The 27,504-nt window shown below is 40.5% G+C and overlaps 1 protein-coding gene and 1 long non-coding RNA gene across 5 annotated transcripts in view; one reads left to right on the top strand and one right to left on the bottom strand.

The window, feature by feature from the left end:
- Positions 1-2,126: 2,126 nt before the first annotated feature.
- Positions 2,127-22,742, bottom strand: LOC116963367. Its single transcript, XR_004408122.2, has 4 exons — positions 22,730-22,742; positions 18,672-19,560; positions 15,416-16,855; positions 2,127-3,380 (listed from the first exon to the last, which is right to left on the bottom strand). It is a non-coding gene; the product is annotated as an uncharacterized LOC116963367 (long non-coding RNA).
- SYT1 (synaptotagmin 1) overlaps positions 19,460-27,504 on the top strand; it is a 360,537-nt gene continuing 352,492 nt past the window's right edge. For 2 of the 4 annotated variants that reach the window (XM_042793239.1, XM_042793237.1), the window contains exon 1: positions 19,460-19,538. The gene's annotated coding sequence lies outside the window, so the exon portion shown is untranslated. Of the gene's footprint in view, positions 19,539-21,046; positions 21,152-27,504 lie in introns of those variants that run through there. The other 2 variants (XM_042793238.1, XM_032999903.2) reach the window with 2 other exon arrangements.

Genomic DNA, 27,504 nt, shown 5'->3' with positions numbered 1-27,504 from the left:
CCCAGTTAAATTAGCATGATGGTCTTTTAATGGATGTTTTAATATACATTATTAACCAGAATATTATAAAATTAAAATGGAACTCAATGGCTTCTTTGAGTTCCTGTTGTAATGTTCTGTGAAGTCACTGATTCTGAAAAATAACAGCATATATATTTTTAATTTAATTCAATGGCATTTGGAAAGAGCTAAAACATGAACATGCATTTATATGGCAGGAGTAAAGATAAATATTTACTGAATTAAGAAGTGGCTAATCTAAAAACTATCTTACATTTTGATCCTGTGGGTCAAACTCTTTAAGAAGGGGTTCTTTATAAATATCTGTGCACCAACAGCCATCGTGCTTTTTCTTCCCCGCTGATGCGTGTGATGTGTTGAATTTCCTGCTGAAACCAGCTCTGAAAATAATTGGGAGCCCATTTCTTCAGAGAAAGACACATTCTTTTTATAAACTAGCATTCCCCATATTTTTTTTAAAAAAACCCCTAATTTTCTCTTGTTAGTTTGTGAAACTACACAGTGGGTATGCATAGTAAGTCTCAATTCCAGCTGGGCTTCTTCTACACCAGATTCAAACTGCAAAGTATTGTAAAACTCAGTAGATCACAGATCAGCCTATTAAGCTCTTATTTTGGTCAGCAAACACTTAGTACACAGGCAGCAGAAGTTGAACTTTCTCCTTATTGATTTTCTATTTGTGAGGCACATTCCTAAAAGTACATATTTTAACCATGGAAAACATTACTGTTCTCATCAATGAAGAAGGCTGTTGGCCATCATCATTTCATTTCAGCAGCAGTTATGATTAATGTCCATTTTCTCTTCTGATCTTCATTCTGATGTGGGAATGTGGGAGAGAAAACACCTGTCATACATTTAAAAACCTCAGATAAAAGTGGCTTGTATCACCAGTCAGGTGACATTTTTAATATGTCATTATCTCTTGCATTTGGGTGGACATTTTTCTGGAACTCTGTGAGTTTCTGAGTGCTATATAACCAACTGTCTCCACGAAGCATTGTGTAACATTTCAGGGTTAGCTTAAAACTTTTCTTTCAGCTTGTCATGGTTTGAGCCTGATCAGCAGCCAACCACCACGCAGCCACTCTCTCCCTTCTCTTCTGGCAATAAGAAGGGACAGAGAGCCAGGCTTGGGGTTCGAGATAGGACTCGGATGGGGAAAAATTCCCCTTTATGGTCATGAGCAAAAGGCAGACTCGTTAGGGGAAGAAAAAAAAAAGAACATACATTTATTACAGACACTAACACTTAACAGAGTAGGACAGTGAGAAGCTTTGCCACATCTTGAGAACACTTTCCCCCCACCCCTCAGTGGGGCTTCTTCCTGGGCTCAGATCTGTTCCTGATATCTCTACCTCCTCCCCCCAGCAGCGCAGGGGCAGGGAATGGGGGGTGCAGTCAGTGCTGCTGCTTCTTCCATCTTCAGTGGGGGGAGCTTATGGAACTTGTTCCCCCTGCTCCATTGTGATCCCCCTCTCACAGGAGACAGTCCTCCACAAACGTTCTCCGACTTGAATTCCTCCCACGGTCCACATTCCCCACACTGTTCTGTCGTGGGTCACCAACTTTCTCCGACTGGATTCCCTCCCACGGCTGCAGCCCCTCCCGAGCTGCTCTGGCGTGGGACTCCCCCGCATGCTGCAATCCTCCCAGCACTGAATTATAGCAGCGGGGCTGCCTTTTCCCACAAGACCCCGGCCTTCTTCAGGCACAGCACCTTGATCAATCAGGTGAAAAACACAGGCCATAAATCAATGTCTGCTCCACCATAGATCTTCATGGGTGGCAGGGGAGGACCTTGCTGCCGTCTCACCACAGGATACAGGGGGGTCTCTGCTCCGGCACACCTCCCCCCTCCTTTCTTTCTCCATTCCTCCACTGACCTTGGTGTTCACGCAGCTGCAGCAACTCCTCCTGACAAGTCCCACTGCTCGTCACCACGTCCCTTCTTAAATATGTTATCACAGAGGCGCAGCTGATTGGCTCAGTTTTGGTGCAGAGATGGAGCTGACTTGGAGCTGGGGGAGCTTTGAGAAGCTTCTCACATGGGGCCACCCCTATAGCCCCCTCCCCTGCCACCAAAAAAACCTCACCACTCACTCAACCCAGGACACGGCTAAATTACTTGAATCACCAGCATTTTATCTGAAATCCTAATGGTCTTATTTGCATACAAATCTGTCATTCCACACAAAGGACAAAGCTGGCAGACCTAATATGAATTTCCCATTGGACTTGTTTGAGAGTATGAATCCAGCCTTCACTGAAGAAAGACTAAGCAAATTCCTTCCCATTTCCCAGAAAGATTTGTCAGAAAGTGCAAATGAAAATCTCTACTTTCCACATAGCTCTCTTGCTACCTGCCTATATCCATCTGGCACGTTGTGATAAGGTCATGCCCATATATGAACAAATGGTGTTTGCAGGTTGATCTGTGTGCTTTTAGAAAATACATGCACTAAGTAAACAAGCAACAAAATGATGGTGTTATAGCCTGGAAGTGGCAAACCAAACATATACATCGAGAAGACAAAGGGTTTTGTTGTGCATTTTAAACAGCCAACCTTTTAAAGGTATATCGTAAACTAATGTGACTAAAATAATTCTTTGATAAGTGGGAGGCACATTTTTCCTATAACAGTGAACTTTACACTGCATTCTCTAATGTTGTGCAGAGAAGCTTTTGTTGAAAGAACCTGCCAGGAGGTTCTTTCAAGCAAAGAAGATGCTTTTATTTATAATCTCCAAAATTCCCAAAATGCAGTGGGGTACAAACACACTTGAAAGCAGACTTTATAATAATATGGGAAAAAGATGCGAATGCCTGCTGTGCTGAGCTGGTTTGATTATACCATAAAGCTCTTAAAAACAGAGTTTAACATGTCTTTTGGGAGAAAATGGAAAGTTAAAATAGGCCTTCATAATAGCCCTATATGAGATAGGAAGAAGTTGGTTACCACACATGCCAGTTTGACTGTACTTTTTTTTTAGTTTGGATGAAAATAGCTCACACTTGTAAATCCTGGGAGAGAATTAAGTAAATACAAGAGTTCAATATTTCAAATAGATGACAAACTTCTAAATTTCCATTTATCAGCCTTTCCCCTTAAGGAAAGAAAAACTGCTTCAGGCAAGTTCTGCTCTCTGTGTTACCTGGGGACAAGTCCCTCCACTTTCCAGCCTTGGACGTGTGAATGGAGGGTAGGGCTGTGATTAAGGTAAGCGTCAAAGGGGAGTGGGGAGCCCGCATCTCCCCAGTTCCCTCTTCATATTTCCTGGCTCTATATCTGGGACCTGACAGAACATCTTTGCAGTGCCAGGGTGAGTGACGGCCCAGAGCTTCACAGAAGTGCCAGCTGGAATATAAAAATCCTGTTTAGCAAGGCATTTGATGTTATTCACTTACTAGAAAGGAATAGGTCTATTGAAACTGAGAGTCTGCTCCTGGAACTGCCACATGGCTTAGGACAGGCAGAGGAACATGGTGGGGCCGGGTACAAGTGCTTCCTCTGCACAGCATGGAAGAAGATGAATCCCTCCCATTCAAGATTTGTTTAAATGAAAAATGTTTGTTGGATAAGGGAGGCTGACTTCTTGGCTTGCTGAGCAGGACACTTGCCTGAAATGCAGATGACCCAGCTCCAATTTCCAGTTCCAGTTCCAAATTGGATGGAACAGGGACTTGAACTTTCAGCCTCAATTCCCAAGTGAGTGCCACTAACTTAAAACCTAGAAGCTAGAAGAGCTCCCAGGATTTTTTAATTTTAGTTTTGTTACAGGGATTCCAAAATGGAGCCCATAATTGCTTTCAGCTGTAGTTTCATTGAAACAAATACGTTCCCATAGAATTTGATTTAAAACAGATTGGCATTTTCTGCCAACAGCAATGAATCAAGAATATTTTGGGGAGCTACACTAGTGAAAGATTATTTAAAAGAAGACAAATGGGAAGGGTAAAAGAAGAGAATGGCAGGGGATCAGAGAAAAAGGTAGATAAGCCAAAATAAAGTCCTATTTGGAAGGGAAACAAAAACTTGTCTTCCCTTTTAAAAATATCTCCAAAGCATGCCTGGTTGGATGTCTGTCCTGCTTACAGTTACAAGGCCAATAGACTTTCTGCTCATGAGTGACCATCAGATCAGAGAAGGAGCTGTTTATTAATTCACTGAGTTATCAAAGACAGTTTTCGATCCAGAAAGCTGCATTTATAGCTGGAAAACTGTCAGAGCCCAGTTTAGGATCAAGACGCTTGATGCCTATTGTAGCCAGGAAAGATTTCTCGTCTGTCTTTTTCCTCACCTTTTTCCTTTTACACTTTCTGAAGTAAAGTTTATTTATATAAGCACCCTTTTGTTTTCTATACTGCCTGCAGGCAAAGCAGGATTCTTTTTTATTGCACTGACATAGTTTTGTCCAGAAGTTTCAAAATCTTTCATCAAGGAGACAAACCTCCTGCTTTGTTCCTTTGAGCATATGTGCGTTTGTTTCCCTCAGAATAACAGATTTAATCTTTTGACCAAATCACCTGATTTGAGAGAAGAAATCTGCATTCCAGGAGTCTCCAATCTAAAGAGGTTAAATTTGTTAACCATGAGGTAATATAATTCAGTTAGAGTGAAGGAGGACAATACCAAAAGATATTACAGCTTTTTTCATCTTTCCCACTTAATTCAAACACAAAATAGTCTAAATGTCTACACTTGCCTGTCTTTCAGCTCCAAGACCTCATGGGTTTGGTGTCAAACTGGCTTCTTGTAAAGTCTGCAGGACTGGAGCCATGTCCCACTTCAACTGCAAACAGTGACATGATCTAAATGACCATCGTAGAACAAGTGTGAGGGATTCTTTTATCACCAGGAGATGGTCAGGGTCTAGTTCAACTCCCAGATAACTTGTGGCAAAGTGAAACAATTGCATAGGAATCACAAGGGCCAAGAGGTTAAGAGCCATTACAGATATATGCCAACTCAAGGATATGAAAACACCTGTGGTCTTGTCAATTGTTTTTTTTCCAGATCCTGTGCAGACTCCTTTGGAGTGTATGAATTCTAAACCCAATTAACATGATGATAACCCAAACAGTTCGAGGCATAAGAACAGGTCACTGAACTGGTAAAAAAACCCTTAAACCAGGAAAAGCTCTGGAGATCTAAACCACCAGAAAGCAGACACATTTACTGAGATGTAACAGAAAAGGTATAGAAGAAAATTTTACATGAAAGCAGTTGACAGAAACATAAAAATGTGCAACTGAGTTGGAAAATTTATCCTTTCATATAGAGCAATCTCACCAGTTCAGCATATGATAGAATGTGTGGCAGGTTCATGCCAAACTACTAAATTGCACAAAGAAGCTGCTGCACCTAAGCAAATTCAGTGCATGTTAGTGAGATGATGATGTTACTATACCGGATAAGGTTTCACCTGGCAAGGCTTCCTAGGAAATTTCCAGAATATACATAGTCATCCTGATGATTATCAGATGAAATGCTCTTACTTGGTTTTAGACAGGAATTAAATCTGAGGTACTTGTTCTGTATTGTTAGTTTTACCTGTACAGCCAAGTATTTTGGGAAGAGTGAAAATCTGATTGTTCAAGGAAGATGCTATTATTGCTACTATTTTCTACCGGTCCCCTCCTTTGTTTAGAAGCTGCTGTAGCTTTTATTAAGGGTCTTAGAATACTGGCTGTTCAGTGTTTACCTTAAAATAATGAGTATGACAGCAGGAAAAGGTATTCTGTGTCTTTGGAGCAGTCATATAAGGTCAAATGACTTTTTATTCATCTTTCCTTTCCTTTCTGATAATGACTTGTTAATAGTTCAGTAAGTGTAAATATCTGTGTATTGGCATTGTGAGTGGATTGCAGAGGATCTGAGGATCTTCAGTATTGCCAGCTGAAACTCTTCAAACGGAAGATATCAAACCCTAAATCCCAAAAGACTGGCATGAAAATTAAATTTTTAAAAATATATGAATTTGTGGATCATACTTGCTCCTGTGTATTTGACACTTGGGTGCTGTTTTTTTTCAAGCTTTACTGCATCGTATTTTTAAGCTAGTCACAAATGTAAAACAATTGAAAAATAAATCTGAAATGTTCATGAAATCCTGAGGCTCAGAGTAAAGCTGGGAAGAGTGCTCAATGCCAAGAGAAACTGAGTTGACTGAAGTATAATTTTTATTTCCATTTGGTATTTTACTACGGGTAAATTACAGTACCAATGTATACCCTTTTTTAAAAACTAGGCATTTGAAACATAACAAATAAATGACATGTGGTATATTAATTTTAATTTGGAATGTAGTTTAAACTGCAGTTAAAATGTAGTTTAAACTTCCATCATTCCACATAACCTGTTTACAAAACATCTTGTTTTCTGCAATGACAATATGCATGTTTTGTGGGGACCATCATTATTAAACCGTCTTAAAATTTTGACTGTGAAAAAGAGAGCATCTGAATTTTGTAAATATATATCCAATTACCTAAACCCCAACTACATTACATATATTCTGCTGTTTCATCTTCTAAACTGAAAGAGAAAGATCTGCTTTAAAAGATAAGCAGACTGACTTTCAAACTACAAGCTATGAATTATTGAAAAACAAAAATGGCAGAAAAGAAGGCTGAAATCATGGTTGGAATCAAAGAGAGGGATATGCAGAACAAACATCAGAAATATATGGATGCCAATGAAAAACAATTATGTTCTAGTGATATGACTGGCATTTTAATAACAGAAAACATCCAAGAGTATATGAGCAGGATGTTATGTGGTTCTACCCCAACCTAGGAGCAACTGACAGCTGCAAATTACTTTTTAAAATTTAAATCTTTTCTGATTGATATTCATGTTATATCTGTTATGGCAGAATGTGATTGAGGAGGGCACAGCCCTGATGTGAATGTGATCTCTAAGCCTCTTACCCAAGACACTGGGTGATGGAGTGGGGTTAGGCTTACTCTCCCAAGCCCAGAAGCAGCAGGACAGGGTATCACCTGGAGCCCTGCCTACACCTTACAAACCCAATCTCGACAAAACTGTGTTAGTCAGGGCATCCTGGCACAGACATAGCTGTAGGATGGAAACCTGAATCTACAGTGTCTTCAGTGCCCTCCTCCACTTCCCTACCATCTTGTATTTCCAGTGCAGTTCCACTGCGGATCTGCCAGTTTCCACTCAGCTATCTTTCTTCAATTAATTAGAGATTGAGCATCAATAAGAACACTGTGGATCTCTATTCTCAGGCAAATTTGACCCTGTGTAAAACTGTGGTGCTGTTTCCCACGTTGATCTCTCTTTAAGCACACAGCTCCTCTGTGTTTGGAACAGAGGTTCCAGCTCTTCCTTAGTTTTAACAGCAAACTGGTTCTGCCAAGATAACAGTCAACCTGAATCCCTGAGATGTGAAAACAAGTGAAACCATTTTTAGAAACACACACCTCTCTGCTGCTACAAGTAGTGGTTTTGTCCCTATCTACATTTGAGCTTCTTTGGATTTTAAGAAAAAGAAGTAAATTTGCTTTAAAGCAAAATTTATTCTATTTTTAATATAAGCCTTAGTTTAAAGCTGAATGATGAGTTAACATGTACCTGTCAAGGGGATACCAAAAAATATAAAGGTCATTTCTAGAAAGGATCCTGAGATTCAGCAGTTTCTGAGTAGACATTAAAGGCTGGCATTCAATTAGGTTGCTAGAATAGGATGTTCAAGTGAAGGGTCAGTATTTTTGGGGTCGTCAATGCCATCAAGTGAATGTATAAAGAACCAGAAGCCAATTAAAGCATTTAACTAAATGTTTGAATTTGAGAAGTTAGGATAGTCAAAGATCAAACTAGCTTCACATTCCTGGATCAGTTCTAATTGGAGAAGTGCAGGTTCTGTTAAACTTGCCTTGAGACCATTAAAATGTCCAAATGGAAAACAATAAGGACATGTCCCAAAACTGTCAGTCATCTTGTAAGCAATGGATTTTTGAGGAGTTTAGTAATGGAATATTTAGCCTAAATAATGCAATCTGTATAGAGTGAGTTGCATACAGCAAGTCTAGTTCAAATGTAATTTAAATATTACGTGCAGTGTTAGGGAAGGAAAATGGAGTAGGATCTTTTGAGAACTAGGAGTAAAATGATCCAGTTAAATACAAACAAGACATGGAAATAAATAAATAAAAAAATAAGTAAAAACACAAACAAACCCCCTGTACTCCCACAGCTGAACTAATCTCTCACATTACGAAGGACAAAAGCCAGAAAATATCTGAATTACCTTAATTTAAATGATAACGCTCACATTAACATACCAGTTAAAAATAGATATAGGTTCAGTTATGAAGAAGTGGAAAAACAACTGGTCATAAGCATCCTCAGATTTCATATTACCTGGCTTCTTTCATCAAGAGCTCCATTTTACAAATTTTAAGTCACAGAAGTCTCAGATTCCCATGATATCTGTAGAGATATCTTGGTACACCATTATCAGCACAGTTGTATGTCAGTGCAATTGATTACATGATTCAAACCATGGAAATCTTCCCAGGAGTGGATTCTCACCCTTCTACTTTAGGACTATACAAATCATTAGAGGCTGAAGGCACAGAGCAAAGAAAAGGTTTAATTACAGTTCCTGTGTGGAACTTTATAAATATTATGGCAAGGATAAAGAAGTCAAGATAAGAATCCAGAAATGAAAAAAAACTACTGATGAGAAAATCACCTTAGAAATGACATCCGGAGACAGAGGATATTGATGATGAGTAATAATAATAATATTCAATCTCAGATAGTGCTGATGGTTCCAGCAAGAGATGCAGAGATTATCATAATATTAGTCACTTCTCTGTGGCTTATTAGGACAATTCTAATTGAGCCAACCCTCCAACTCTGGCTCAAGTTGTATGATCTGAAGAAAAAGATTACCCTGCTATGCTTTCTATCATGGAAGAATGCTTTTGATATATTTTTTTAACTAGAAAAATAAACATACACAATTTTCTGGAGTAAAAGTATTATAGAAGGAACTGTTTCTGAAACCATATTAAAAATGTAGTTCTAGAAAGTGAAAGATTCTTGCATATTTTAAGGTTGCTACAGGGTATTCCAGCAACACCTTGAAGTTAAGAAGGATGATATTGGAAAGAGCCTTTTTCACCTTTTTCATCAACTGCAATTCCAAAGCAAACTTTAAACTCACAGTATGTTCTCCATGCCAAGAGAAGAATCTCTCTTCACTGCTTTACTACTAGCTTTACTACTAGCTTTACCACTGCTATACTAGCCTTACTATTTAATTCAGTTTATACTATACTGCTATAGTATATATACTTTATACTATACTATTACTGCTATACTAGCCTTCATAATTTATTTACCATTTTATTTTGCTTTATACACTACTTTTTATTTTACAAAATATACTATTTTATTTTACTTTTATATTAGTTTGCTATTTTATTTTTACTACTGCTATACTAGCTTTACTACTCTATAGTAGCTTCACTACTACTATACTAGCTTTCCTACTGCTGTAGTAGAGGTAAGCATACCAGACAGCATGGAGATCATAACACTTCATTGTAGAAAATATAGGTGCCATCCTCCCATTTTAGTATGAATCTGTGCATGACAGCTTGAAAAGGATGTTTCCAGTGTATGATGAGAAGGTAGAAAGAGTAAGCAAGGAAAAGGTACTAAGGTATCTATTTCAGGGTTGGATTATATGAATGAACATGAAAAGCCTAAGTATAAATCTAGATCTACAAGAGTTGCATATATCTACTATATATAGTTTGCAAAGGTGATTCACGGACTAAGTCTGTACTGTTTGTGGAAGCAGCACCTTGACGCACACTGAAGTGCCCACCCAGGGTCTGCGTGCCAGCTGCATCCACACTGCTGCAATCTGTCGAATGCATCGAGGAGGCACATTGTGTCCCACCACCTACAAAATCTTAGTAGTTACAGATCATTATAGACCATTATTTTGCATTTATTGACACTCAATAGCTGTTTCAAACACATGCTGTAATTGTCCCACATACAGGGGTGCCCTCTGCTTCCCAAAGCCCACAGCGCACCACAGGCCCTCTGAATCTGCTCTGCAGATATCCTGCCTGTGAGTGGTCATTCATTTCCACTCCTCCAACAGAAGAAGCAGGACAAAATCTGTTAAGCAAGTCCTAACTTCCTACTAGGGTAGACCGGGCCATAGCTACATCTGAGTGCTGTCTGGCAACTTTGAACAAATAAAATTAATTCCAGCTAGTGCAACAACATCCCTCTCTAGGCCTGGAACAGTCAAAAGCAGGTTTTCAGAATGACAGTGAATTTCAGGACAAGAATAATCACATTTGCCCAGTGTTTGGCATACTCCTCTGAAGCTCCTGATCTAAGAAGGAAGTCATTACTTCAATCTTCGTCATTCTTGATCATTAGTTTGAGCTAGGAGAATCTTCTGTCAAGATCATAGAGATGCATACAGACCTCCTGTATATCATCTATGACTGAATGCTTTCAGAGGAATCCCTAGCACCAGGATCACACAGCTTCTCCAACTTTTCAGAGCCACAAATGGTGTTCATATCATCAACTGATCACTGTCCGAGGAGATACAACTCTATAATGGGAGGGATGGTTGTGGCCCTTCAGAGCTTGGCTCATGGCTGCCCTGACACCGTTTTCATGAAGCAGATGTGGGAAGCTTCTCTGTTTTTGTCTGGTTCTGATCAAGGATGGGCAAGCACACGCACAGCCCTTCAGTTCTTTAATTTGTAGCTGTGACTCTGAACCATGAACATGAATCAGCCGTGTGTCATTGCAGCAAAGGCGGCCAACTACATTCTTGGCTGTATCAGCAAGAGAAAAGTCACAAGGTCAAGGGAAAAATTCTTTCCCTTCTATTCACTATGTGTAAGACCACATCGGGAACATTCTGTCAGTTTTGGGTACTGCAATACAAGGAAGACATTGACACCCTGGAGTGAGACCAATGGAGGGCCACGTAGATGTTTACGGAACCTTCATCCTTCAAGTCGCTCAGAATTTGACTGAACGAAGCTGTAAGGAACCTGTTCTATCTGAATCTGCGTTGAGCATCTGGTTGGAGCAGATGATTCCTAAAGGTCTCTCCCAACCAAAGTTATTTTATAAATCCATCATGACATGTTATTAGCAGCAAACCTTTATGACTACGCAATCTAGCACCTGGATGCATCAAACCTTTCTTCTCACATAGCTCTCTATCCAGCACCAGAAGTAGGAACAGAAACTCAAACAGATCCTCTGTATACTACAAATAAAGCTCTTCATAGTATGGTAGTCCCTCCATAAGTATGGAGGTCCTTCCATAAGGGTACATAGATCACTGGGATCTTTCTGGAGGTCTATAAATTGGCCAGACATGATATGATAGCACCCATACTGGAGAGCCAAAACATGCTGAAAGCGTCAGCTACGCTCTGGACTCATCCTGTGAGATGCTTTTTCTAGGACAGCCCCTGAATGTGTTCACCAACATACAGACAGTAGAGAAAGTCAGTGGACTGTGAGTCAGTGGCAAAAACTGGGAGTGCAAGAAGACAACAGTATTGAAATACCCACAATACATTTGGTCAGAACATTTTTCATGTTCTGATCATCACTAAAGGGTCGATACGTTTTTTCAGGGCAGATCTGCTGACAACAGCATAAAGCTCCCCAGCTCCAGACATGGGTGAATCTGCTGCCGTTGTGGCTCCCACAGTCTGTCGCAGATCAGCCTGCAGAGCAGAGTGTGTCACAGTAAACGAGACATTAGATTGTAATTAAACTGGCAATTAAACAGTAAATAACTTCAGCAATTAACCTTTTTTCCTCAAAAAAAAATGTCAAGGTTTTTTTATGAGAAGTGACTGCAGGAGAAATCAAACAAGTTCTATTCAGATTAGAGTACAAGGGGAGGCAAACTAATATAAATCTTTTTGAAAAAGTCAAACATGGGCATTTTTATGAACGCCTGTAAGACAAAAATGGTATGATCAGTTTCCTTAAAAAAAATCAGTTTGGTCAGAGAAAAAGCTTAAGAACTCTCAGAGAAAGCCAAACTGGAGAGTTAGTTAATAAAAAACCTTAGCATTGATCAGGCCTTTTTAAACTTAGGAGGAATGACTGTTGCTCTAATAAATCCCTGATGTTATTCTGTAGATACTTTTGTATTTATGAAGGAATAATGAAGATAATGCCTTTCTGTGATTATGGGGGGGAAAGTGTGGGTCATAGATTCCAGTAGAAGTAAGAAAGTTAAGGCATGAAGGAATCCACTGTAAATCTCAGAATAACTTAATCTAAACCCTCATCTTTAGAAAGAACATTTTAATTTAGAGTCCCAACATCAAAGACCATATGAAATCACCATTTCTTTAAAAATCCACACTTAAGGACAAGAAGATATTGGCCAAAATCCTTAAACTAATTAGTACTGAACAATCCTCTGGGCTGAACTTTTCCCCAAAATCAAATTACTGAGCTTAAACTAGGAAGCTCTTAGTCCAATTTCAGTGTTGGCAAGGATGAGCTTATAGTGATGAGAATCTTTTTACTTTATTATCTCCATCCTAAATTGCTTTTTAGTTTTTTTTATCCTTTTTTTTATTATTATTTTTTCTTCTATCCATTAAATAATATTCCTGACTAGCTACAGCTGTTCACATACAAGCAAGAATTAAAAACAAACCGACGACTTAGTGAGTTTTCCATTCCTCAGCAGGGAACAATCTATTACTATACTTCATCATCAGTCATAATTGTGACTACAGACTTTACCTTCATCCCTAAGAGAAAAGGACCAATCCTGATTCTTGCAGAAACAGGTTTAATGCCAAGGCTGAAGAGGACAAATGTGACTGTCCAGATAATTTCTCACTTAGGACTGGCAATGTTATCATGAAATATATACCCAGATGAACAGAAAGGACAGCAAAGAAGGAAGGTAAGATGACTGGCAACTAAAGAGGTCAGAAGCAAAAAGCTAGGAAGGTGATAGGGGATTCCCATTCACAGATTTATGAGCAGCTAGGGAAGATGATCTTGCACCAGACTATGTAAGAACTATTGAGTAAGGAAGAAACTATGTCCCCAGTGTGCAGCTGGAGTCTCCGTTCCCTTAAAACTTCATATTTAAACTCAGGACTTGAATTAAAATTATGCATTGCTACATTAACTTCTTTAGGTTTCTCAGCTTGATTTATAGAAGATATCAGTTGTGGAAACTGTGCTTTTAAGACAGCAGGTCTTACTACAGATTTATACCTGTGAACTGTGAGGAGAATTAGGTTCACTGGGTAGGACTTATTTTTTCTTTGCTTAAGTTTTAAAATATAAGAAAGGCCTTTTTTTTCATTAACATATTGTAATGATTATAAATTCAGCTTTGACTTGGATAAATATCTATCAAGGTTTGCAGAAGAGACATCACCACTGACCTTATCATCTTAACAACACTGTTACAGTTGGAGAGTTCTATTCCCTTCTTATGGTCATGTAATTTGAAGGCTATGGCATATGTTATAGAAAAAGCAATACAGGAAACAAAACAAGCCTTTTAGTTTGCAAACAAAATGGTGTTGCTGACAGACAGAATTGCCAGAGGTAACCTACCATATTGTGTACTGGCTAAAACATAGCTCTGAAGAAATCGAAATGAAAAATTCTTTTCTCCTAATTATATTAATGATATATAATTTCCAGTTCATTTAGCCATGTGTTTTGCAAGCTTTTAAGCCCAACAGTAATCTAAACATCAGAATTGCACAGTGACTGCATTTCTGCAGGAGAAGTAAATACATTTTTAAAAAAGGACAGAAAATATTATGAAATGGTGACTTCTGTAAAAAAAAAATCCTGACACTTTTATGGTTTGGCATTTTAAATATAAATACTAGGGTAATTTCACCGTGCCTTTGAATGAAATGACGGTGTGAGCTAAATTAAAATAAACTCCCTTGAGAATTATTTATCAGGCTACTGATATTCAAAAGTATTTTCTGAAAATTAAAATACATTAACTAATTTTTTACCCTAGTAACTCCATCCCATTTTTTTCTTCACAGGGGTGTTCCTGGCCTACTCTGCATAGATAAATGGTAGAACTTGCCATGCTTCATGGCTCGGCTGGCTTTCTGGGGGATCTTTGTTATATGTCTGCTGCAAGGTGAAGGTTTTGTGGAGATCTCAAATTAGAGACATGAAATTCAGGAAGCCTGAAGCCATAAAGTTTTACCTAACACTTCAGTGCGATATTCTAATATGTGTATTATTCACCCTCACTCCACTCTCAGGTTAGTGTAAATATAAGCATATTTTGCACTTAACAAGCAATTCATGAGTCTCTCCAAACAGAGTTACCCCTATTTTGTATTGGAGGGAATGGGATGTGCTCTCTTATGCATATTGTGACAATAGTGCATATGCATTTGAAAAGTCCTTGTTTAAGTCTTGACCCTGTCCTCAGAGATAACACTGACTGCCATTACACAGCTTTTCCTTGCACTTTGTGAAGGTCAGCTCCACAAAATTAAATTAGAACTCCCACTTCCCATTCTTTTTTATTACACAGTCATCCCTATGATACATATGCTCACCAGTGACTGGAAATTTTACACGGGGGAAGCCATAATGGACTACACCATAAGGTAAGATTGGAGATTGATAATATCTGGGCACTCTGGAAGCTAATGGCTCAGTAGTTTGTCATTTTATATACAAGATTCTGCCTGAAAAGAAAGCCAGGACTTCAGTCTGGTTCATCCTACCTGCACCGAAAACACATTTTTTCTGGAGTACCACCCTGAGCATCACTTTGGTGAAAACTAATATTCGAAGAGGGGAGGAAGATTAGGGATGCAAAGTTGTCAACCCAAAAGAGAATCCCTGAACTAGGGGCACCATCTGCAGGGGAACAGACTGACACTGACTCAGATCTGTCCTTGTGTTGCACAGCTGCCATCTGTGCAAAGCATATGCAGGTTGGTTTGACTACCCTTGAACACTCCCTTGTAAAAGAGTATTTCCGTTTTCATTTTCATTTATGCTGCCACAGTGTCCCAGAGCTCTGGGCACAGAGCAGGAGCTCTGTGTGTTAGCTGCTATACAAATGCAGATTAAGAGAGACCATCTCTGCCTAAACTACTTAGAAGCAGCAGCAGATTTGTACAAATCAAACACAAGAAAACAATGAAATCAAATGACACATTGAGACAAACATCAGTCAGTGGACATAAAGCTCTTTGATTTTTCCCTTTGATTTTTAGCTAGAATTAAAACCAAAACAAAACCTCAACACTTGCTCTCCATTCCCTCTATCCAACTCACAATCTCACAGATTGCTCCAAAAATCATCTTCAAAGACTTACTTCATGTGATGCTTTTGTTAGTTTTGTACAGCTGAATAGTAACTCCAGTATTTGTCCATTTTACTGAAGGTTAATTCTCACTTTTGGGACTTGGCTTTCTCACTTTTTTTTTTATGTCTTTCATGTTCTCCTGATACAGATTTGGCTTCCTGACTAGGAATGTGCCCACTAAATAGGTCATCATCACCCAGTATATATTATGGAGACTTCAATGGAACCAGGGGTGGGACAACACGGCATTAAAATGGGATTCCAAGTTTTTAATTTTCAGCTGTACACACCAGTCCTTGGATTCTCAGTCAACAAAAACAAACAGTTGAGAGTGGGTGTTTCATTTGCTAAAAGAGGTATCCAAAATCTGTGCTTAAACTCATGCAATTGGAACTTCATTTGAAAAGCTGTGTCCCATTTCTCTCAAGCAAAAGCCAATTCCTTTGTCTTCAGGCATACAAACTACTCTCAAAATTAAAACCATGAGGATAGCAAAGATCAAAACAAAGGAAAAATATGAGTAAAATAATATGACAATGAAGAACAAAGTAAAAGCATCTTTCTGTTAAAAATAGGTACCAGTGATCTCATGCAACACAAGGCCAGTGAATAATTTCATTCTGATGGTCACAGTTCAATCCCTGGTAGTTTAACGTTCTATACACTGCCTGGTAAGTAAATTAACATGCCACCAGTACTATTTATTCATTCACCTGCTGCTGATTTGCCCTCGTGATTTACCTGACTTCCCATCTTGTACATCTAATTGTGGCGACTGTGATACTTGGTCACACAAAGGCTGATGTACAAAAGAAAATTGATGGCATCTCGGGCCCAAAGCCAGAGCCCTGGCTTCTGTTTTTGATGTGCCATGACTGATGTTGCTCCAGAATTTGCCTCAGTTCAGTGTCTGTCATTCTAGTACCTGCTCTTTGTATGCCATAAAACGTGCCAGGACAGGCCTGAGAATCTTTTGGTTTCATTGGCTTTGGCCCAGTCTTTCCCCTTCTTTTTGGAGCAAGCAGTAGTCTTTTACTTTCAAAACCTAGTTTTTATGGCTTGTATTGCTTTCTAATCTTGAGGTATTATCTTGAAGACATAGTACACAGAGAGTAAAAATAAAAATGGTAAAGACAAACTGCATCATTTCTGGTCTTGCTTTTTTATTCATATTCTTCCCAGATGCTCCTGTACATCTGGCTCAGTCAAAGTCTAAATTGAAAATAAAGGATATGAAGGATATAACAGAGTCTAGTTCTTCACCTGTACTGAGCAGGATTCCTGATGGAACTTCTGAATGGTAGATACTATTTAATTTTCTCTTTTGATGCTCTAATGCACATTAAAAACCAAAACAGAATAGTTCTCAGGTTTAGAGCATAATTTCTTCTGGCTTTGCGTGCTGCTTCTTTTTTTCTCATAATAGGACACCTTCTTCCCTGAAAACAGCTGTGGAAGACATAACAATAACAATAATAATAATAATAATAATAGTAATAATAATAATAATAAATACAATGATCTCTGTTTCAGATCAAAATTGTGAGTTTAGTGGCTAGCATTTGGCTAGCACTCCAAGCACTGATCAAATGGTTCCTGAGTTCTTCTAGAACATCCTTATCCATTCAGGAGATGCATGTCTTTCCTCATGTTTCACAGCTTCCTTTGCTTTAATTAACCACCATGACTGGACAGTAACTACCCATTTCCTTGAGGATGCAATAGTGAAATAAAATTTGCTCAAAGGACCCAAGATCTCCTTCTGTATGAATAAGCTTTTGGGCCTGAAAGGAACTGAAGCAAGCATGCTTGTTAGGAGGATTGAAACTTTTACAGAAATTTTTCCATTGCAAACCACCAAGCTCAGAAAAGATTAGGTGAAATCTCTGCCACCACCCTTCCAGCCTCCACCACACCTGTCCTATTTTTTTTTTTTTTTAATCTAGGAAAATAATTATGTATGGACTAACCACAGTCAGAGAGTAAGAAAGTGATGGTATACTCTCCAGGGATACTGCTAGAGAGCATTTCTGTTCCTTACTGTCTATACATTAAGAGAGAGCAATTAGACTTAAATGATGATTCTTGTCTTTGCTCTAGTACTAAGACAGGGTCTGATGTGTCATGCCTTGTGAATGCCAGACTCCCACAGCAGACTTCTGGCTGTTTGGCTGCTGGGAATACAGCATCAAGTCCTCATAATTATTAGCATTGTTATGTGTGGGTTTTTTTAACTGACCAGATAAATGATCCTAGAGAAAATAGTACTTGGTATCTATTGTATCGGGAGAGAGAAAACAGCCACATTTTAAAATCATACAGGGTAATCTGGGCACAGGCAATCACTTCTGCATATGCAATTTAAATTATGGTGACTCCTTTCCGTAGCTCAGCAAGAGTTGATATTTGCTTTCCTTTTCCCTTGTATGACCTAATGTGCCCATACAAGAAAAACTTATATTGTAACTAACAGATCTAAGAACACATGTCCAGCACTGATGTGATCAGAAAATGTGTATTTGAACTGAACTGGAAAAGGGCTGTGATTTTGAGAGGCAAATTCTACCACAAAAGTACGGGTGGGGAATGGCAGGATGACTTTCTGCTGAAGGCATGGTAAATCACTTCTGAGATGTGCCTGGGAGCTTCTTGGCTTTCTCAGTTACCTGCTAGTGACAGCATAGGGGCTCCTCTCTTTGCCAACACTTGTTATTTATCTTATTAAGGTGTAATTTAGGTAACTCACTCTCCTGTACCGTGTGCAACCAACTAAATGGTTGTGGAATACATAACTGCTTTAAGTTTTCTTACGACTGCAATTCAACAGGATGCTGTACTACTGTGCATCACGCCTGAGCTAGAACCTGTATGTTTGGTACCCTGTGACCAATTAAAGGTTACGGGAAACTTTCAGAAATACACCATTATTTTTACAATTATGAAGATAAAATTATGCTTTCCTCCTGTGCCTTTGAGGGTATAGATGCAATGATAACATATGCTGAGGAACAAAGAACTTTAGTCAGTTGTATTTTTAAAAGCTAGGCTTACATCTAAATTTATTTCCATTTCCCTCTGGAACCCGAGCAGCTTTTTATGTTATATTAAACATTAGACAAATAGGGTAGATCTAATTAAAAGTTGAAGAAATGTGCTTTCCTTAATTGAATTTGTTACGGTTACATTTTGCAGACCAATGTTAATCACAGCGCCAGTACAGAGTGGATGGATCGAGGGAATTAAGTTAACCCTCGCATGCCCTTACCTGAACACGCGACACGCTCTGCTCTCGCCTAAAGCCACAGCCGCCCATTACGACTCACCGCTCAGTCGCGACAGCCCGGGGCGGGCTGCTCAAGGGCCCGCCGCCGCCGCCGCCGCCGCGGGAGGGCCGCGCTCCGCAGCTTCGTTAAAAGTACCGCGTACTGCGGGGCAGCGGCAGCGGCAGCGCCTGGCGGGGGTCGCCGCCGCCGCCGCCGCCGCCGCCGCCTCCGCTTCCCACCGCCCCTGACGGCCCGGGGCCGGGGCACGCCGCTCACCCGACGGCCGCTGGGTCTCTAGTACGGAGCCCTGTGCCGCCCGGCGTCGTCCCCCGGCCGCCATGCGCGGGGATACCCTCCTCATCCTCACCCTCATCCCCCGCCCGCCGCTCCCCGGCCCCGCCCGACGGGGCGGACAGGGACCGCGCGGCCGCGGGATGGGCGAGGCCGGCGCGGCGGCTCCACCCATGCTGGGCGCCGGCCGATTGGCTGCCGAAGCCCATCTCCCCGCCCCTCAGCCAATGAGGGCGGCGGGCCGGGGGTGATGGGCTGCCTCTCGCGGGAGGGATTCCTGGAGACGCTGCAGTGTGGCGGCGCTCCCGGCGCCGCGCAGCCCCCGTTGCCGCCTCCGCCTCCCCGCTCGCCTCGCCTCGCCCTGCCCGCCCGCCGCCGCTGAAACTTAACGCCCGGCGCGTCGCCAGCCCGCCGAGCGCAGGGGGCCGGGGCAGCCTGCCTTGGCCGTGCGCGGGGGCGGCCCGCCGCGCACCCCGCCGCGCACCGCAGCCTCGCTCCGGGAGGGGCCCCGGGCGCGCGTGGTGCCGCCGCCGGGAGAGGCTGAAGGACGAACCGGCTGCGCCCGCCCCGGTTGCCAGGTAAGGCAGCGCTCCGGGGCCGCTCCCGTGGGGGGTGTGTGTGGGGGGGTGTGTCACCGGGAGGGGGGGCGCCCACTGGCACCGCGGTGCGGGCGGGGGGGGGGGGGAAGAGCACATGCTCCGGGGGCGACTGGCGGCGCCGCCTGCCCGGCGGCTCTGCCCGCAGCTGCCGGCGGGTGGGTGCCAGCTCCCGGGGAGGCTCAGACAAAGGGGGGTGCTCCCCCCCCCTCCCGGTGCCGCGGTGCTCCGCCTTACACCCCCACCCCGGCCGTGGGGCGCCGGTCGCCCGCCCTCCTTCCATCCCTCCATCTCTCCCTCCTCTCCATCCCTCCCCGCCGCTGCCCGGCAGCCGGCGCCGGGGCGGCTGCCGCCCCAAGTTGTTTCTCCCGGTTTCACCTGGCTGCCGCCGCGGTGCCCCCGCCCCCGGCGGGTGGGGGGTCCCGGCGGCCGGGGCGGGGCGGGGGGGGGGCACGACGGTGTGCGCTGCCCCGGCCCCCCGGGCGCTGCCCTCTCCTCCCGCCCGCAGGGCAGCATCTCATCATTTGTGTATCAATTTACAAAGAGCCTTTCCTCCATTACTTAGGAAGGCTATCAAGCTAATGTATTTTCCTTCCGTGCAATTTCATTTTGTGTCCTCGGACGTTATTTCCTTCATCTTATTTAATGCCGCTTGTCTCGCTTTGATTTTGGGTGCGTTATGGTCTGGTTTGTATGCACACACGGTATGGATGGGGGGATCAGCGCTCTGTTTAAAAGTTAATTTTGCCTATCAAACTCTACTAGGTACAGTAGTGAGGAAGTGGCAAAGAATGTAAATATTTCTTTTGTTCTCAGTCTTCTGAAATAAAGATATCAAACCAGCTTCTGGTCGTCAGTATAGTAAGTAAATTAAATGTAGTCATTGGAATGAGCCTTTATGGCACTTTCAACAATCTGTAATTCAATCATCTCTGATACAAGCTGCCTTTTGCTATTATTCATCAGACCCAGCTGAGTGATTTCTATCAGATGGGAAGTGGTAGAGGGAAATCTCTAGGTAAATGTAACTGAAAAGCTTTCCAAGTGGAGTCCTAAATGAGTACAGAAAAGCACTTGGCCACAATCTCGAGACAGATGTTAGCATCCAAATAAATAATTTCTTTTGATTGTCTTGGGAATGTCAAGTCTTATTTTCCCTATTTAATAGCTGTTTGTGGGTGAAGAAGAAGGAGCTCTGTGTTTTATTACCTTGTAAACTCCATGCAAAATGCTGTAGTGCAATAATATTCCTTTGTGTCTGAAACAGTATTTTCTGTACAAAGGTCAGTAGAGTAATTTTTAGATAAACATACATGTTGTAGACCACGACTAGACTACTAATCAGCAGCAGCGATACTGATCCTCTGAGCGGCGATGCAGTGTGCCACCCGTGTTGTGCATTAATCTGTTACGTGCTGTTTAAAGTGCTTTACTGTCCGAGAGAGTTACTTTATCCTAAGAAACGGAAGATGATAGTTGTTAGACCCAAGGGGAGACTCCCTTCCCTGGTGGATTGACATCTGGAGTTACGGATGAGCAATTGTTTTAGGAGTGACCCTGAAAAGGCGAGGGGGAGCTTGTGGGTACAAGGACAGGTAGGCAGCAAACTAATTTGCTTTGTGAGGATGTGAACTGACATCTCCTGCCATGCTTAAATAAACCTGCTCAGGGAAAGTGTAAGGAGATTCCACGTGTGTCTGGAATAGTATTTTCTTGTCCCTCTTGGAAACAAATGACCTGATTTTATGTCTTAAGTGTCAAATATGTATCATTTATTTTCTTCCAAGCTTTTCGGAATTGTAGTTCTATTAGTAGTGTCTGAGGGGAATATACTTTAATGTGGTCTATTACTTGGCTTGTGGTATAGTTGCTCAAAATTTGCATGCATGCAATTCATAAATTGAAACTATATAGCTTAAAAACATAGCGTAGGCAGCTTGAGTGAGAAGAGATAATTTAAAAAAGAACCACAGGGCAGAAGATAATGACATACTGTAGGAAATAATCATACTCCTGCACTTGCAAAAGCATGAAATGTTCCAGTGTAGCCATTTCATACGAGCCCAATTTTCCTTCACATTAAGAGTGCCTAAGTGAGCCTTATTAATGTTTGATGCAAAAGATGCTAAATCTATTTTAAGGATTGATACTGGAATTTAAAGAGGTAGTTCACAGCCTAACAGTGCAGTTCTCGCACCTACCCAGAACAAATGTGAAAAATAATCATTTACCAGGTATGCTGTAGCAGCACAAGTGGATTATAGCATTCTCTGTATCACTGACAGGCAAGAAGCTCTTTAAAACCATAGATACAAACCAGTGTTTGATTTAACAATCTGAAATGTTCTCTTACTTTAGTCATAACTTAAATCAGATACAAGAGCCCAGATGATGTTCAGTGTCGCTTAGTGTGGTAGTTGAGGTGATGTGAGATAAGGGAAGGTTCTGTTTGTCAGAAACCTAGGAAAAAAAAAATCTATACTTTTCCAGCTAGCATAGAGAGACTGGAAACATAAAATCAATTTTTATGGTCTTTTGGCAGGGTTGGCTGTAATAAGTAAAAAGGAGCAGCTTAGGGTCTTGGCAGAAGTTTTTAAGCCACTCATCTGTACAGAACTCAGTTAATTGATGTTTCCTGACATGAAAATGAAGCTCTTTAGTATATTGCAGTCTTTTCTTGTCCATTCAGCAGTCTGATTACAATTTTAAAAATACTTATGTATGAACGTGTGTGGTTTTATATTTATATACACATTTAGACACACAGAGAAATTCTTATGGGGAACTGTCTTCTGAATAAAGAGCGCAGGCAACTTCGTATTACTTGCTGTGGAAGAGACATCAAAGTTTGCAATAAAATTGAAAAGGACAAGAAAATATTTCTACATATCCAGAAGAAAAGCATGGAGGAATTATTACGCATGGATACCATGATTTCCTTCCCTCTGCTGGTGATGCCTGTATAAATGTGCAGTTGCACAAGGAGAAATACTTCGTCGTTTGATTTACTTTGATTCTCTGTAGAACGTTTGTTTTAAATGTTACTCGGTACCTAGGAAGAAGCTTATTTAAGAAATACACATAAGGGAGGCTTGTTAGCCAAGTATGCATTTGTGTTTACCACTGACATTTACTAAGGATACTTGAGGTTAAAATAAAGGCATTGGCCAGACTGAATAAACAAAGCATTATGTTAACAAATATTTTCAGGATCGTTACATACAAACGTCGTCTTTGCTAGAGTAGGCTTTACACCTTCCTAATATGCCCCAGTAAGAGGGGGGAATTAGGAAATGATCGTTATACTGTTATATCTTTTACAGAAGTACCAGATACCAAAGCAGTATGCATTAGGAGGAGGACAACTGACAAGGGCTCTTCATGATTTCTTCTGGTGAGAGGATAAGAGCAGGCTACAGGCAATCTCTTTCAGGGACTGCGTGGACTAGCAGAGTGATTTGTACAAGCAGCTTGTGGAAGGAGTTGTCTGGTTTAAATAAAAAAAAAAATATATATTTTTCTTTATTTTCCTGAGGCATGTAATGACAGAAAGCTAGAGAGAAGCTGTAATAAAAATGTTTCCTTAAGTGTTACTTTTGACAAATGTTTAATCAGAATGTTTTAGAGTCTGGCTTTTCTATTGTGGTGGGTTTTTTTTTGTTTTTGTTTTTTTTTTTTTCCCCAGTGACTTAATGAGTAGCATTTCACAGGTCTTCTGTTTACTATAAATGCTTACTAGAAGGTTGATTATTTTTCTTAACCTGTTTTCTTATCACAACTAGTCTGGAGTTACTTCCTCAGAATAGCAAGCACTGAACACTTCTCCTTCTCCATCCTAGAGGGAGTGATGTTGCCATATTTTAAATTCTCAGAGGTTTGCCAACTCAGGATCCCACTTCTCTTTTCTAGCTATCCCTAAAGATGCTGAGAGAAATTTATTGAAATGCAAAGGAAATCTAGAATTTCTCCTGTGCAGTGTAGTTATCTGATAAACTACTAATATTATATTATTCTTCTAAATGAGAGACCATACAAATTTTAAAAAGTGTCACCAGAAATTATCCAAATTATTTGTTTTTCATCAACTCTGAATAATCATATTAATATAATATTTCAGGAAAATAAAATTTTATTTAGAAGTAGCTAAAAACAATTTGGTTGCTTTAATGATGCTGTGTGTAAGTTTCCTGGTCATTATTCAGGATTTATAGTAGTAGTACCATCTGCGGTAGTAGTTTTAATAATATAGCCATGGTGGTAGTGGCTAGGTAGTACAGTGCCTCAAATATATGAGGATGCAAACATTAGAGCTGCTCAGTGATGATTTAATGAAGCTGGTTTAAAAACCCACATACAAGTTTTGTACTCTTATCTTAAGGGTATTGTTTTTTCTGTGTGTGGCTGAAAAATCAGTGTAGCAGTTGCAATAAGGGAAGGCTGTTAAACATTGCCAAGCTTAGCCGGGGGACATGAGATTGCGTGCAAACTCCTTCATCTCCATGTGTTTGAATAACCATATAGATATGACAGTTGAAAATAATTGGAGTGCTTCTGTGGAAGGTGCTGTGTAAACAAAGATTCCTTGACAAATGGTTTATCTCGTTCAGGACCATGTCTCTAACAGTAATATTTTTTCTAGAAAATGGATACACATACATCATTGACAGGTGGACATTAGACCTAATTCTTCTTATTTGGAGCACATAAGGACCACTTGTAACATGTATTTTTAATTAATGATATATTTCTTTGCTTTTTTCAAAAGCTATGGAGAGTGTTTCTTTATACTCATATATTTCTATTTGATTTCCATCATCACATCTTAGAGTTGGGAGGAATTCTTAGAAGAATGTGACAGGTACAATTAGAGTGGTATTTTTTTTTTTAAAGGCTAAATGTAGTAACTTAAGGAAAACTTAGTGACATGGTATTTTGATAGAAGATATGATCTGTTGGAAAGTAGGTGAGGGTTAAGGGTTGATAGTGTAGTACATTCCAATCAAAGTAGTTTTGATAGTGTTTTTTAATTAAAAAAAGTCTGCTTCTCTTTCTTGTTGAAATTGTAAGCTTAGTTTTGACTTCAGTAAGGCATTTGATTTAGCTTAGGGTGATGTTCTGATTGTAAGAATTAGTACTGTAGAAGGGCACCATTGTCTGCGAACAGATTAAAATTTTTTTACTTTTAATATATTGCAGAGAAGAAAGTGTACGGGGAATCGCTATGTCCATTATTCCAACTCTATTCATTACCTTTGGCAATCTGGAATAAAATGCAGAATCTATATTCATGAGTATTAAAATTGGCACAAAAAATCAGAAGTGAAGTTGGAAGAAGTGCTATTTTTGACTGTTAAAACACCTATTTAGATACAGTAGGATGAGAAAACAAATGAAATCAAAGTGAACTGTAACACTTTTGCCTATTTCCAGTAAAAAAAAATAATTGCAGTTTCCCCCTAAAGAGTGACTCTGAGAAGTGACGTGGGCATTACGTCCAGGGATCATCATCTGTCACTGTTTTAAAGAGCAGAGAAACTGTGCACAGCTGTAAACACCAAGGCGGGGTTGAGAGCATGAGATGTGCCCAACTTCAGAAAGGATGCTGGATGACTACAGTTAGCTTAGAGAATGGATTCAGCAGTTGCATGATTTGAGACGTGCTTCTTAATGCGACTCCTGAGGTCTTGCCATTCTCTCTGGAAAGCTGTTTATGCCAAGAGATTGCTAGATTCCCACACAGTGAAAATACTGATACTAAATTGTGCTCTCATGTGTAAAAGGACACAAGCAACCTGGTCAGGCAACTACACTAACTCAGGCTGGAAATAGGGTATCCATTTTTGTCCATCGGGGTAGCAAGAGTATGGGTCAGCTCACCGAGGAGATGGCACCTTGCTACTTGAAGTCTCTAGATCACTATTTCCTTTCCTTTTAACTAGACCAGGTACAAGTTCTCGATTTGATGTAGAAGTTGCTGGATTTCTGATTAGTGTTAATCCATGAGAACAGAATAGGTAGTCAGCTGTCCTTCTGGCCTTAAAATTGCCAATCCATTGAACTTGCTGCCATTAACTCCTGTTGTGTCTCTTGGATTAAAATACATCTTTTGTAAAAGGTGTTGTGACACGTTATTTATGTAGTGCGAAGAGGTTCTGTCTGAACGTTTCTTAAGCTGCCCTTGTATGTTATAATCCTATTTTGTCTCACCTTACTGACAAGAAATTTCTGCTTGTTTATTTAACTGACGTTAGTCTTTGAGACCTTAAAGCCCACCGATAACTGTTCTTTCCATTTATTTTGTTCTTCTGTGTCCTAAAACTACGAATTGTGGTCACTAAGAAGAATTCTGTTTAAAAAGAGAATGGCTGTTACTCTTTTATATGTGGGAGGACCAATGTCATGTGTCCCATCAGTCTGGCCTGGGCTTGTACAAATAGGCCTTAATTAGTTTGCAGATGCCCATCAGTCAGGTGCTACCCGATTGAATGTGCTCTGCCAAACCCCTTCTGGACCTGGCCTGGCAGGCAGCAATCATCGTGCCTGGCATCTGAGCCAGGGAACCCTGTCATGAATCTGCTTTGCGCTGGGATAAACTTGTCTTGGTGAGAATCTTCCACGTCCTCTTTCCATGTGTCAAGCCATAGATAGTTAATTGGTGGTATTGGTAACACACTGGGTGTCTCTTATGAGAGGGATACAGCTCTACTGAAGTGGCAAGTAAGAGTTATCTTTGTGAGTGTCCTTCCACTGAACTGCCAAAGATACGTCCTCGAGTAGCTCAAGTGAGGGTGGAAGACAAACCTGTGCTTGACTGTGAGTGGCGTGATGGTGGAATTGCAGGATTTTGGGATCTTGAAATTAAACTTTACCTCTTTTCCAACAGTCCAAATGTTTAATTAAAAATGTATTTGTTAAAATGTTGCATTTGATAACTATAACTGGGACATATTAATATTTCCTCAGGAAAAGTCTGACAGTAGATGCCTTTTTATCTTTTCCATAGTTTTCATTTCATCATAGTTGTTTTTCCTATACTAATAACAAGGAGTTATCTTTCACTTGTTCTTCAGATTCAGCTTGCTTACTTGAAGCTCTATTAGCTCACTCAGCTACTAGTTAGAGCAGAAGAATACCAGGAAATATCCATGTGACCTTGACAGAGGTCAGTTACTTCTTCATGATACTCTGTAGCTGTCCAAGGCTTTTGCTGCTCATCTTGTGTATTTGTTTTGTTTTTGTAGATTCTACATAGCAGGCATGAAAGGTTTGTTTTCTGTATTAATGGGTATTTAGTACTCTTCTAGCTTTCTGAGAGAATGCTAAAAATGAAAACTTCAAGTACAATCATCTGGGATACAACCACCTGAAGACACATGCTATACCTCTTTCTTGTATTTGTCATTTTCAAAATGTGTCCACTTCTAATAATGACTTGGACCTACTGTAATATTTGATATGCAAATATTGGCTTTAGAAATTGCACACCGGATAGCAATTGTGAGCTATTTACACTATAATAAATTATTCTTTACAAATATTGATGGAAATTCTGTTATAGGTGAGCAAGGCATAAAACTTATTCTTTGAAAATGCTGATTTTTATAACAATAGTAATAAATATTTTACCTGTCAAGCAGACAGACCTCAAACGGTGCTCAGTTCAGAAGTCTATTCATACAATGTCAGCTTTATCCAAACAATGTCTCTTCTAAAGCGACAACCAGCCAAATGTCCATTAAAGATGATGAACCAGACTTCTGCAGGCACAGTAGAGACTGTCTGCGCTGCTACTAAAGGATTTAGATGTTATCCCTAAAGCCAAAACCTTTTTTTTGCTTTTCCAGGTGGCTCATGGATATCTGTACCCATCCACAGGATTCCAAAATGTGTGTATTGCATATAGGTGAAAGGAAAAATAATTGGCACAACTGTAATGGGACTTGTCAAG

The sequence above is a fragment of the Tyto alba genome, unplaced genomic scaffold (assembly GCF_018691265.1).
Source record: "Tyto alba isolate M040663 unplaced genomic scaffold, T.alba_DEE_v4.0 Super-Scaffold_2, whole genome shotgun sequence".
Taxonomy (NCBI): Eukaryota; Metazoa; Chordata; class Aves; order Strigiformes; family Tytonidae; genus Tyto; species Tyto alba.
Note: the sequence above shows the minus strand (reverse complement) of the source record. Positions and strands in the feature narration are given on the sequence as shown.